This window comes from Podarcis raffonei, chromosome 4 (genome assembly GCF_027172205.1).
Source record: "Podarcis raffonei isolate rPodRaf1 chromosome 4, rPodRaf1.pri, whole genome shotgun sequence".
In the NCBI taxonomy this organism is placed as follows: domain Eukaryota; kingdom Metazoa; phylum Chordata; class Lepidosauria; order Squamata; family Lacertidae; genus Podarcis; species Podarcis raffonei.
Window position 1 is genome coordinate 41,443,438 of NC_070605.1, and position 12,311 is coordinate 41,455,748.

The following is a 12,311-nucleotide window of genomic DNA, read 5'->3' on the forward strand; positions in this document are numbered from 1 at the left end:
CTATGGCACAGGAGCATGAAATCATTTTGCTGCTTGCTCCATTTAGGTTGATGGTGTCCACCTCCTTGCATGATTTTTCAAAGCCTCCTGCACTATCAAAATTATCAGTAGCACACTTTGGGCATTAGCTTTCCCACATCTGTATGTACCTACATGCACTTTAGCTATCAAAACTATATAGATGAAATTGTCATAATATTTTTTATATCATTCCATGCTTCATCAAGGCCCAATACAGTTTCTGTTATTATGCTTCAAAGATGTGTTGACTTCTCGAGTCCAGTCTACCACTATTACAATCAACACAATCTTCTCTGATACTGCAGCTTTTCAAAAATTCACCAAAAATGGCAATTGTGGTTTTATTTTTGTTTATTTAAAAAGAATAGAGCAACGTGTGACCTTCCCTACATAAAAATACAAGATAAAAACCACAAAATACATAATAAAAATTAGAATAACAAATCAATAGCCCCCCCCTCCCACAACACATTTTAAATGGCATCAGATGTCAGTCAGCCAAAGGCCTGATTGAAGAGGAATATTTTTGCCTGGTGCCTAAAGGTGTTGTATCACGCAATTTCAATTTAGAAATAACAAATGGTGTTCTCTGAGCAATCTGAGGCCCATACAAATGTGGAAGCTGTTGTCCATGTGGCAACTGATAACTAAACAAGGCATCATTTACACAGCTTGGTGATTTGTTCTATTTTCTGTTGAATTTAACCTTGATTGTGGCTTTACACACATGTTGGCACATTCATTGGTTTTATCAACAGGTTCTAAGCAGCTTCCTGACAGATATGGTGGCTAGCTGAAAAAGAGAACATCTTCTGCACTTTTAACAGTTGTGAAGAACCAATGCCAGCAGTTCTAGCTTGTGTGACAAGCTGCTCCTGCTGAAATGAAATCCTTTCTACTGCACAACTATTCAATACAATAAATTGTCTAAATTAGTGGTTCCCAATTAGCTAACTACTGATGGCCCCCTATTTTTCAAAAGCCAAGCCATAGACCCCCTACTTTTGAAATTTTTGATTACTCTATGGTAGTTACTTCTGCAAAAACAAATTCATGGAATCTGAAATTTAATCTCCATGGCAGATAACTTTTCAGTATTTGTAAATTTAATCATAGCTTTTATACAAGGTCAAATTAGGCAATGATTACAAAGTTGGACATCATCTGATTCTAATACTTTTGAGTAAGACATTTTGGCTGCAATCATATACACACTTACCTGGGAGTAAATCTCACTATGGGGCTTACTCTCAGTAAATATGTGTAGGATTGCACTTGACATTTTACAAGAAACAGGTGCACAAATGAATCTGATAATCAGTGGTAAATAATGTAATAAGCTATGCACTACCTAGTGGGGAATATAAATTAGTTTTGAATTTAATAGTGGAAATTATTTACTTAAATAGTTTAGGGGCAATAGGGTTTGGCTAGTCAATCTATTATAAGAGTTGTGAGAAAATAGGATAACACAAGCAGCAGTTCTAAGCACACTTACTAGGGAGTAAGCCCCAATGAAACAATGTGACTTACTTCCAAGTATGGATGCGTAGGATTGCAAGGTCAATCAGACATTTTTCATTAGCTTTATGTTTGGGAAAATTGCAAGACAAATTGCTGTATCATTGAACAAACTATTTTTTTTAAACTTGTAAGTCACCTTGAGATTTAAAAGATTGTGGTGACAAATAAGTATAATAAATTAAAAAAATAAAATTAACACTGACAGATTTAAGTTGATCAGGCAGAATTTTCTTCTTATTTAATTATAGTGAAATTGTTATAGTAGCCAGTCCTATTGGCTCCCCCAAAGTGAAGGCTATTGTTTAAATAAATGCTTTAATATTGGAATTAGATCCATTTTTTATACTGATAACTTATTTGGATGAAGAAGATAAAGGAGCTTGCAAAGAAAACTTATGCATAATGTTTTGAGTAATTGTGAAAAATAGGAAAAAAATATAAAATGTATTGGTCAAATTAGAAGAAAAATGGATTCCAATTACTGTATATTGCAATATTTACTGTGAAAATTTAAGATTGGGGAAAATGTTTTTCTATTCTTACCAATATAAGATAAAATTCTTGCCTTTAAGGTGACTTCTACCACACCATCATTGTTTCTTTCTGGCATTTAATCCTGATTTTCTTGAAATTTTAAACCCTGAATAAAATATTAATCTACAATTCAAACTGTTTATTTGCCAGTCACTACTGCAATTCTGGAATGGTTTCATTAAACAATTTTGATGGAAATTCCAGAATATGTTCATTTCCATTTTTACTCCAAGATTTTGTCCATTTTATTAGCAGTTATATTAAGGGATAAATGTTACATATGGTAAGCACTTTAAAAAAATTAATACCATATTTCTTAGGCAAAGGCCACAAATTCAAATTAGTTGAACTAATTTGTAATAATAATTATTAAAAATTATTACAAATAAAAATTATTGCAAAATATTACTGGATGACGAACCAGTAGGAAGGAAGAGAAAAGAGGCTTTAAAATAATGGTCAGTAAGCTAGCTCAGTTTGAAGTAATACTAGTCAAAAAGTTAAGGAATTACAGAAGTTGTTTTCTTTATTAAAAAACCCAAAAGTAAGTTGTATTGTACTCAGTAGGATCTACTTCTTAAGAAATGTGGAGTGCGTTACACAGTCAGAGACTGTCACCAATCAAAAGTTCCTATCATGAACACGGTGTGTGTTCCACAGTCAGAGGCTTCCCTATTTATGTCAGGACAGACACACGCACAGACATTTTCCTGACATTAATATTAAGACTGCAGATTTAATTTGTTTTACATGATAGAGTATTCAGTCAAAATCTGAGTGAACAATCCACTGGGAGATTCTCATGAATGCTCCCCACTGAAAGGAATGGAATCAATGCAAGAACACTGCACCATCATATTTATTCCAGGGCAAGTCACTATATTTCACTTAACCTACAGCACAGGGCTGTTGTTAGAATAATCAAGGTAAGAATTGTGGAGCAAATTGGCATTAAGCTGAGTGAAATCTCTGGATGAGAAGTCAAAGCCAGATGGAGGTTCTGCGGGCTTTTCCTGTAGTTCCTCAGCTGTGTTATATAGTACATTATCCATGCTAAATGCTAGTGAATGGAATCAGCCATGCATTTAGCAAGTTGCTAGTTTAAATCCTTCTTCACATTGTTCAAATGCCCTCCAAACACTGCCAGGATTAGACAGAGAGGCCACCAACTTAAATGCAGACTGCAAACAATCTGTAAGCAAGACCCTAGTGGTGACTCTCCAGGGTGTGATCTGAGGCAAATGGTGGCTGCAAAAGAGTCTGAAGGTCCCCAGTTTTATTTTTTTGCATTCTGAGATAATGCAGTATCTTACGTGGACCTCTGGTAAAAATAACCATTCACCTTCTCTGCATTTATATTTTAAAATTACTGTTTAATTGCATGTGTCCTAAAGGGGGGGAAGGGGGCATCAGCTGAGAAGGGATTATGATGAGATGCTCATGATCTAAGTATTTAATAGCAGCAACAGCAGTGACAGTAGTGTTACTGGTGCTCCTTGCTTTAAATTCCGTATGGAGGAAGTCCTTAGCTCAGTGACGGAGTGATAATTTGCATGCAGAATGACTCCGGTTCATTCCTTGACATCTCCAGATGGGGCTGGGAAAGACTTCTGACTGAAATGATAGAAAACTGCTACCAATCAGTGGGGACAATACTAACTTTGAAGGACCAATGATGTGACTTTGTCCCTACATTATTCTCCACTCTTATTTATCTTCTAAGCAGCCTACAGTATGTAAAACATTAGAGATGCTGATGCTTAATGAAGTGGTGAAGTTAATTAATCCAAGTGTCATCATGGATTTATTTTTTTATTTTAATTGGGAATGTCTGTAGTAAAGTCTCTTTTTTATGTTTTATGAGAATTTCCTGTCACAAAGGGAACATGGAGTTCAAAGGAAGTGATGCTCTCAGCCATGTCTGTATCATAGATACTGTGAACAACTGAAGCACCCCTGCCATTATTTTTAAACTGATACATTTAAAAGGAACACTGTCTCCATGTTTGTGTTGAAAATCTTTGGAGACATACATACTTTATTAACTAAATCAATGGTTACTTGATTACAACCCAGAACATGTATTGACAACAGAACTATCTCAGACCCTCCAAGCGTCATTATTTTCCAGGGACAGTTCCAGACTTACAGAAGCTGTCCCGGTTTCTGGTTTGATTCCAGCATGTCCCACTTTTTCTTCCCCATTTTCTTCAGAGATATATTGGAGGATTTGATAGGATGTCCCTCTTTTCATCGGAGGGTATGTGACCCCTGAGCCAAGGAGATTAGTAACTATACCATACAATGTTTAGAAGACCTCTGAGCCATGTACAGGGAAGTTTTTTAATGTTTAATGTTCTATTATGTTATTATATATGCTGGAAGCTGCCTAGAGTGGCTGGGGCAACCCAGTCAGATGGGTGGGGTTGTGGTTGTTGTTGTTGTTATGGAATAGGACGTCCCTATTTTCATTGGAGAAATGTAGGAGGGTATGCAATCCTATGCACACTTACCTGGGAGCAAGCTCCAGTGGAACTTACTTCTCAATAAATATGCATAGGATTGCACTGTGAAATATTTTCAAGATGCTTCCAGACAGAAAAAAAATGTAAATATGGACCAAGCCATGAATTATTCTATGCCACTAATTGCCAAATATTGTGCTGTGGATTACAGTCTACAATTCTAGTTCCCTCATCTTAAAAGCAGCTAAAAAAGGAAAGGAACAACCAAAATGCTCATGGGAGGGCAAAGAAGGAAAGGCTAAAGTGTTTTGACACTTTGTATGTAGAAGAATTTAACAAAAACCTAATACAGCATGCGATAGAAGTTTCAGGACCTTGAGTGCTTATAATACCTCAAAAAGAAGCAAGTGCCAGGAGCCCTGAAATTGTCTCCAGCTGAGACAAAAAAAAATCCCAGCATACTCCTAGATGCATTTTGGCACCTGGTGAAGAGCTTTGTTTTTAATTGCCTGAGTTGTTTTATCTCCATGAGATTCTGACACTGCTCAGTTTAGATTCTGGATCCAGCTGTTTTCAGTATATAGAGTTTTTGTGTTTTTTAAATGTTTTCATTCTAGCATTGATTTTGTATTGCTAGTTGCCCAGGGAATTTAATAGGATGGTAGACTATACATTATTGTAATAGACAACTATAATAGAATATTTGCATAGCATAACATTTTGCCCGGGTCACAGAACACGGCTTGGTTTCCATTTGGGTGCTGTGGTTGCAGATGCTTGAGCATGAACAGTGGAATTTGTGTATAGTAAAAGAGAAAACGATTTTCAGCCAAGATCGGACATGTTCTCTGTGCAAGGGATTGCAATCATGCCCCACATTAGCATAGTGTCCTGTGGGATGAATCGCTTGCTTTTACTACAAACAATCTTAGCATAGTGCATAGAATCATACATGCCACATCATGCCAAACAGAAAGATAATACAGGCACAACAAAAGCCAGAGTTATTGTTCAAACAGAACATTCATCTGTGGTGACGATAACCGTGTCTGCTCTTGAGCCTGAAGCACTTTCTTCATTATGGATAAGGGCAAAGATATACGTCTCGGTAATAAGTCGAGTTGTTTGCATTTCTTGTTATTTGTACTGTGCTGTGGTTTACAACCTCAGTGTTTTCTCATTTTCATCTGCAAGGCACCTGTACTGAGATGGGACGTAGGAGAGAAAAAGGAAAAAAAAACCCTAAAAAAACCCAAACAATTAAAATCTTTAAGTAGATACCATATTAGGTCCTGACAGTCAATCAGTAGCCAAACGCTTTTAATTCAAAACCATGACATTTCCCCATTATTTCTTATAGCGAAGGTATTGTGAAATGAAGTAGAACATGTAGAAGTGGAAATATATAGTAGCAATTTGCATTTGCTCTAAACTTACAGTGCTGTCATGGCAAGGGCTGGGATTTGTAATGAGATTTCTCTGATCGTGTCTGTATCTTAAAGCCCCATCCCATGTTTCCTCAGCAAGGCATCACACTATTAAGAAGGCTCATACCTGAGTAGAACTGGCAAATTTTACAACAGCAAAGGTCTTGATGGTGACATATGGAGGCCTGAATAAATTCAGACAAGGGTGCTTAGTGGAGTGCCTCTCCTTCTATCAGGCAGTGCAGGCTTGTTTTATTGATTGATTGATTGATTGATTGATTGATTGATTGAATTTATATACTGCCCTATACCTGGAGGTCTCAGGGCAGTTCACAGAATATCCTATTAAGATTGGCACAGTAGCTCCTGCTTGTGGTTCCACCAAGGGTTTTGTGTAGGAACCCAGAATAGGTCCTTCTCTGTGGTTGTGCTCTGACTGTGAAACTCTTTTCCCTCAGAAGCACAGATGGCCACAACATTGATGGGGTTTCAGAACTTAGTGGAGATCAGTTTGTTTTCTCCAGCTTATATAGCCACAGTTAAACTGTTTTGAACCTTGAGTTTGTTAGGTATTATAGCCGTGATTGTGTGTGAATGATTTTATTATTCATGCTTTTTTATTGATTTTAAAAAACTGTGTTTTTGTAATGATGTTTATTATTATTATTATTATTATTATTATTATTTATTGTCATCACTGAAATAGTTTACAATACAAAACACAAACGTCAATTCAGAAATTAATAGCTATGCAATATAAATATCAAAACAGTTATATAAATGCAATTAGAATAAAAAATACATAATAAAATACAGATTCTCATAACAGCAACAGCATAAAATGGGAAGGAGAAAATCAGCATCAGGGTTACTAAAATACAAAAACAGTGCTCACAGAATTTTCTTTCTATCTGAAGGTAGGACTTAATCCCAGCTCACCACAGAAAATGGCAGACTCTTCCAGCTCTCACCTGAGAACTTTCCTTTCCTCTCCCAGTGTCTCACCCTGGGAGATCTTCACTCAGGATCCTTCTACCATCTGTCTGCAACTTTTATGTGGGTGCAGTCCTTGACTTCCAATGGCATCCCAGCCCTACAGTGTTCAATGGGGTTTCCTCCCAGATGAGGGTTTGTAGAATTGCAAGTGTGTGTGTGTGTGTGTGTGTGCGCGCGCACGCAGTATACATGCACTCCCCCACCCCAGAAAACAAATCATATCACCTGACTTTAGCACTGCTTAATCCAGAAAACATACAAGCTTTCAGTTAATGAAAGATTATGTCCACGAATAACTAAACATTTGTGGCAACCTAACAAGCCAATGCCTTGTTAAAATTAGATTAAGATCCAGAATAGAACCAAATGAAATACTGGCTGAAAGCTCAATAACTAGTAGACATATCAGCTTTACAAACCCACCTAACACCATATTTTATTTATTTTTTTGTTTTTGTTACTCTCTAAAATGCTATGTACGCTGATTAGACCATCCTCATTATCATCACACCCTGTAAGGTTGAGAATTAGCAATTTTTCTAAGGCCAGGTGTTGAACTTCAACTTATATAAAGATGAATTGCAGGAATGTATGAACAGGTGCTGAAGTTCAGATATGAAACTATAAAACTTAGCAGGTGTCTACTGGAATTAGAACCAGTATCAAAGAAAATCAGATTGGTATACTCAAAAATATTGGCAATTCACCTTAGTGAAGTTCCATTAACAGAGAATGTATATACACATTTTTAAAATGGAGATAGTTGGTAGGAGAAAGTAATTTTGCATCCCTGGCATCAAACCAGAAATAATGTGTTGGCAGGACACAAAGGTAAACATCTGTTATTGCATTTTTTGCTATATCTACAGCACAAGTCAATAACAAAATTTGCAAAAATTTCCTAGAAAAGAGCTGCTAGCCACTGACAGTGAGTAAATGTTGGAATTGTACCAGACTGTAAATTAAATCAGAGCTCAAAATTTAACTGCATTGTGTGGTATAATTTCCCCATATTATTCTGTAAAAATATTTTGAATTTCTCCATATGATTTTGAATGTCATTGGATATAAGGCTGACTAACAAAATCACAATAAAATTAAAGATACCATTGTTTAATTTGTTTTTAATTCTATGTTTTTGAAAAGTGAAGTCTCAACAGCTGATAATATCAATTGAAAAGCACATTTTTTCCAGCAGTATTTCCAACAAAGAAGAGCATATTTTATATAACTTTGTAGCAGAAATCTATTTCATCTTTAACATCTCTTATTCTCTTTGATTGTGTACTGCTATGTGTTTTATTTCCTTCACATGCTTCAAACATTATACATGACCTTTCTGCTGAATGCTTGTTTTGATTCCTGATGAACTATTACTCACTTTGCTTCCAAAAACATGAACTCTGAAAATTACTAATATAATTGAACTCTTTGCATTTCAAGCCTATGCATGTCTACTCCAAATTAAGTCTCATGAAGTTCAGCGGGGTTTACTCCAAAGTAAGTGGGTACAGGATTGCAGTCTTAACAAATGAATAACACATTTTGTGAGACTGTCAATTACAAAAGAGAATTAAGTATTGGCAGGGCTTTGATTGTATTTTATGAAGGCTGAGCAGCTTGAGCTAAATAATCAGCCTTCTTCCCTTCTGCACCAATTTTGTAAATAACCAATCACCTATCATTTGCTTGGTCTATGAGATACTGAATGGCACCCTTGTCTTAAAATCACTATACAAGACCACTTCAAGTGACTGGTGGAAGTAACTGTAGGGTTGGGTTAAGATGCAGTAGAAGTGGGATAACGAATTGGCCTATGAAATGAACAGTAGACCTAGACTGTAACTCTATACTGGGAAGTCAGTCTGCATAGATATGAACCATTTATCCCAAATTATGGCTGCAACCCTAAATTCTAATACAGGGTGACTTAGAATAATACATTTAGGAACAGGCAAAACATGAACTAAAACTACAGTGACTTATTAAAATAAACCATCAGCTAACAATGGGTTGTTAGCTTTTTTAATCTTCTCTCAGTTAAATAGATTTTTTTACAACCACAACATACCATCTCTTTCAGAATCCATATATATATATATATATATACACAATAAAATAAAACAATCTATTTCTGTTGCCTACAACACACACAATCTTTAACTAGCACAGTAAAGTTTGGATCACAGTGTCCTTTTAATACCTGGGATAGTGTCAAACTTCCAAGTAATCTCACTGCACATTGCATCCTGAAGAATGACTTACAAGACAACCACACAGAATTTTGATCTATGCAGTATGGCAGAGAATTAAAAGAGAGAGATTGTCTTCCCTCCAGATCTAGACAAGGCGCCTACAGAAAACTGCAGACAAAGTATGCTTCACAGCTGCTTCCTCTGTAGTTTCTTGACTAATAAATGGTTTATAAGCATGCCATCAATGTGTGTTGGTTGGCAAATTTTTCATTGTCTATATTTCTATATGTTTTAAAAAGCAGGAGAGAATCAATTAAATAATAGGGCAGTTGGATACCTCCTCTCAGCTCTGAGGGCAGTTAATTAACATCAAAAGAATATTTTTTAATAAACACACACACACACTTTTGTGTGTGTCTGCCAAGAGCAGGTCTGTCTGATGAAAGCTTTCCCTTTGATTCTGCCCTAATGGAATAAATGATTTTACGGTATAAATTGTAATTCTCTATAGAACGCCATGCTAAAATAATATTTAAACTGTTCAAGGAAGTTCTTTGTTATTGTTGGTAAACAAGTTGCCAAATTCTATTCTGATTCTGGAGATGTCAGATAGATAGATAGATAGATAGATAGATAGATAGATAGATAGATAGATAGATAATGTGAAACATCCATACCTGATTTACATTTGTAATTGGAAAATATGCATTCTGGTTTTTCTAATGACAAAAAATACTGAATGTGAGCCACCCCCTTCTATAGAGGTGATAATATAAATCCTTCTCCCCCACCAGCTATTACATTGTGAAGGTTTTTCAGGGTGATTATGATTTTTATAGGATGCACATAATGATTATAATTAACTCTAAGCTTAAAGAAAATTAGCCTAAAAGAATTAATGGAAATATAAATATTAGTAAGTTTTTCTAGAATCAATTTTTCAAACTATGATAAAGAACAATTAATAAGAAATTCACCAACAAAACATGCACCTAAGATGTACTGTTAGCTCTTGCCAGTGTTCTGTTGTGTAACTGTTTCCTGTGTCTTGAAGAGTTCAAGGTTATTTGGAGTTCAGCCTTTACTCGGCTTGGTAGTGGAAGCAATATTCTTTTTTCCCTGTGATTTCCCCCCTGTTGTATTGTCAGTCACTTTTCCCACAGCCTATGACACAGCACGCGAACATACACACAGAAATACATAAAAGGGTTAGGATGTTATCTGTGGTGTTAAAAAAAAATACCTTTTTACATGTTTGTTTTTTAAAGTTCAGCTAAGTACAACTTAGATAATATAGTCAACTTTCTCGATGTGGTCCATGGGTCCACTTTTGTGGCAGACATAGTCACACTGGAAGTATGACTATGAATACTATGCTGGTAGAATTTGTGGAATGGGAGGCCTCCATTCTTTCATTGCAATGTTCCTATATTTTCCAAGATATAAGGGCATTACCTTAAGACAGTGGTCAAACACTTGCAGATCTGAATGCAGAAGATCCCTGGTTCAGCACCTGGCCTCTACAAGGACAATGTTTGCAAGTAGCTAGACAAGGAGAGCTTCTGCTTGAGACCTCAGAGAACCAAGCCAGAGAAGACAACAATGCTGATTACGAAGCACCTTCCTGAGTTCAAATATTTCCAAAATTCTGCTAATTCATTTATTTTTTAAAATGTGTGAAAATGAAATTATGCTTCTGATTAGGGAGTCCTGTGTTTTCATTCCATGTCAATGAGGTAAATGGGAAGTTATAGGCATCTGGACAAAGGTACACATTTAAAAAAAAGGTAAATCCCGACCTTCTGAGCCCAAAAGGCTCAGTGGTTTAGACCACAGCACCACCTGCGTCCCAAAAGGTACACATAAAAGCATCTCAAACAAAGGTATAGGAGAAGCACTGAAGAGTGATGCTCTTGTGCGCTTTTTTCATCCACCTGTTACATCCATGGGAATGGGTTCTCTTTGTACTCCCTGCACTCCCTCACTAGGGACTCCCTGCACCCTAGCTCCAAGCAGAGGGTGTTTCGGGGTGTTGGTGTACCCTCAGGGAAGCGAGCTTCTACATGCTGCTTTGACTGAGACCAGTCCATCACCCAAGCACTGCCCCAGGTAGGCTCCTCATTTGCTTGGGCTCCCAGGTCGGTCCTCCTTGGCTGAAACAGTGGTGCCCTCCTTCTCCCTTCACCTTCCCCACCCGTTTCTTCAGTAAAAATCAGTGGATATGGCATAGGCTGTCCTTTCTCCCCCAGATCCTTTCTTACTGCCAACTCTGTTTTGCCCCCATCCTCAACATCTCAACTTGAGACTCCTGTCAGCTTTCCTTGAGGCAGGGTAGCCCTGCCCTCCATCTCCTCACAGGGAGTTGAAGAGACACAGAACTTGTAACAATCCTGGATCCCACACAGCTGGCTAGCATCTGCTCCTGTCACCATCAGGTGCCTCTTCCCTTGCCTGGCCCTCTCCATTCCTTCCCTGGCCCCAGACTATGGGGGTCCTCTTCCCCTCACCCCCACCAAGGAACTTAGCTAGGGGGTTGCCTTTTCCTCCTGCCCCTCCTTCTTGGCAGATCAGCCTACTGCCTCTGAGGTTGCAGCTGTTGCAGACATACTCACTGAGGTCAGGCAACACAAAAGCTTTGACCCAGGCAAAAAGCTGGGCTGCTACCAGTACCCTCAATATCAGCCTCTCCTCTGTTCTCCCCACTTGTAGCAGCTAAGCCCTGTGTCTCGCCTTGGCCAGAGCTCCCTCCACCCCCAATTTTGATCTTGCCAAACAACTGATCAGTGCTGATCAAGTGGCATTCAGCTGCTGCCAGATCCGGGGAGGGCACAGCACCCATGCATGCTCCTCTCCAGTGGCTGAAAACACACAACTGTACTGGCAGTTGATCTTGCCACAGGCATTCCATTCTCACGTCATTACACCACTCAGCTTCCCTTTGCCTCACAGTCTTATTGTAATTCCCTCCTCCCCCCCTTTTTTCCCCCAATACGTTGTAGCTCTCTTTGTGCCACCACTGTACAGTATTTATATAGCATTTCCCCTAATCTGGACCCATGGGCCTCCAGATATTACTGAATTGCAGTTCCCATCACACCTGGCCACTGACTACACTGGCTTGGGCTGATGGGAATTGTAGTTCAGGAACA

At 37.8% G+C, this 12,311-nt stretch overlaps 1 protein-coding gene across 1 annotated transcript in view; it reads left to right on the top strand.

Moving 5' to 3' along the window:
• The window catches only part of EPHA6 (EPH receptor A6), a 394,139-nt gene that overhangs the window by 19,089 nt on the left and 362,739 nt on the right, over positions 1-12,311 (top strand). The window lies entirely within an intron of this gene.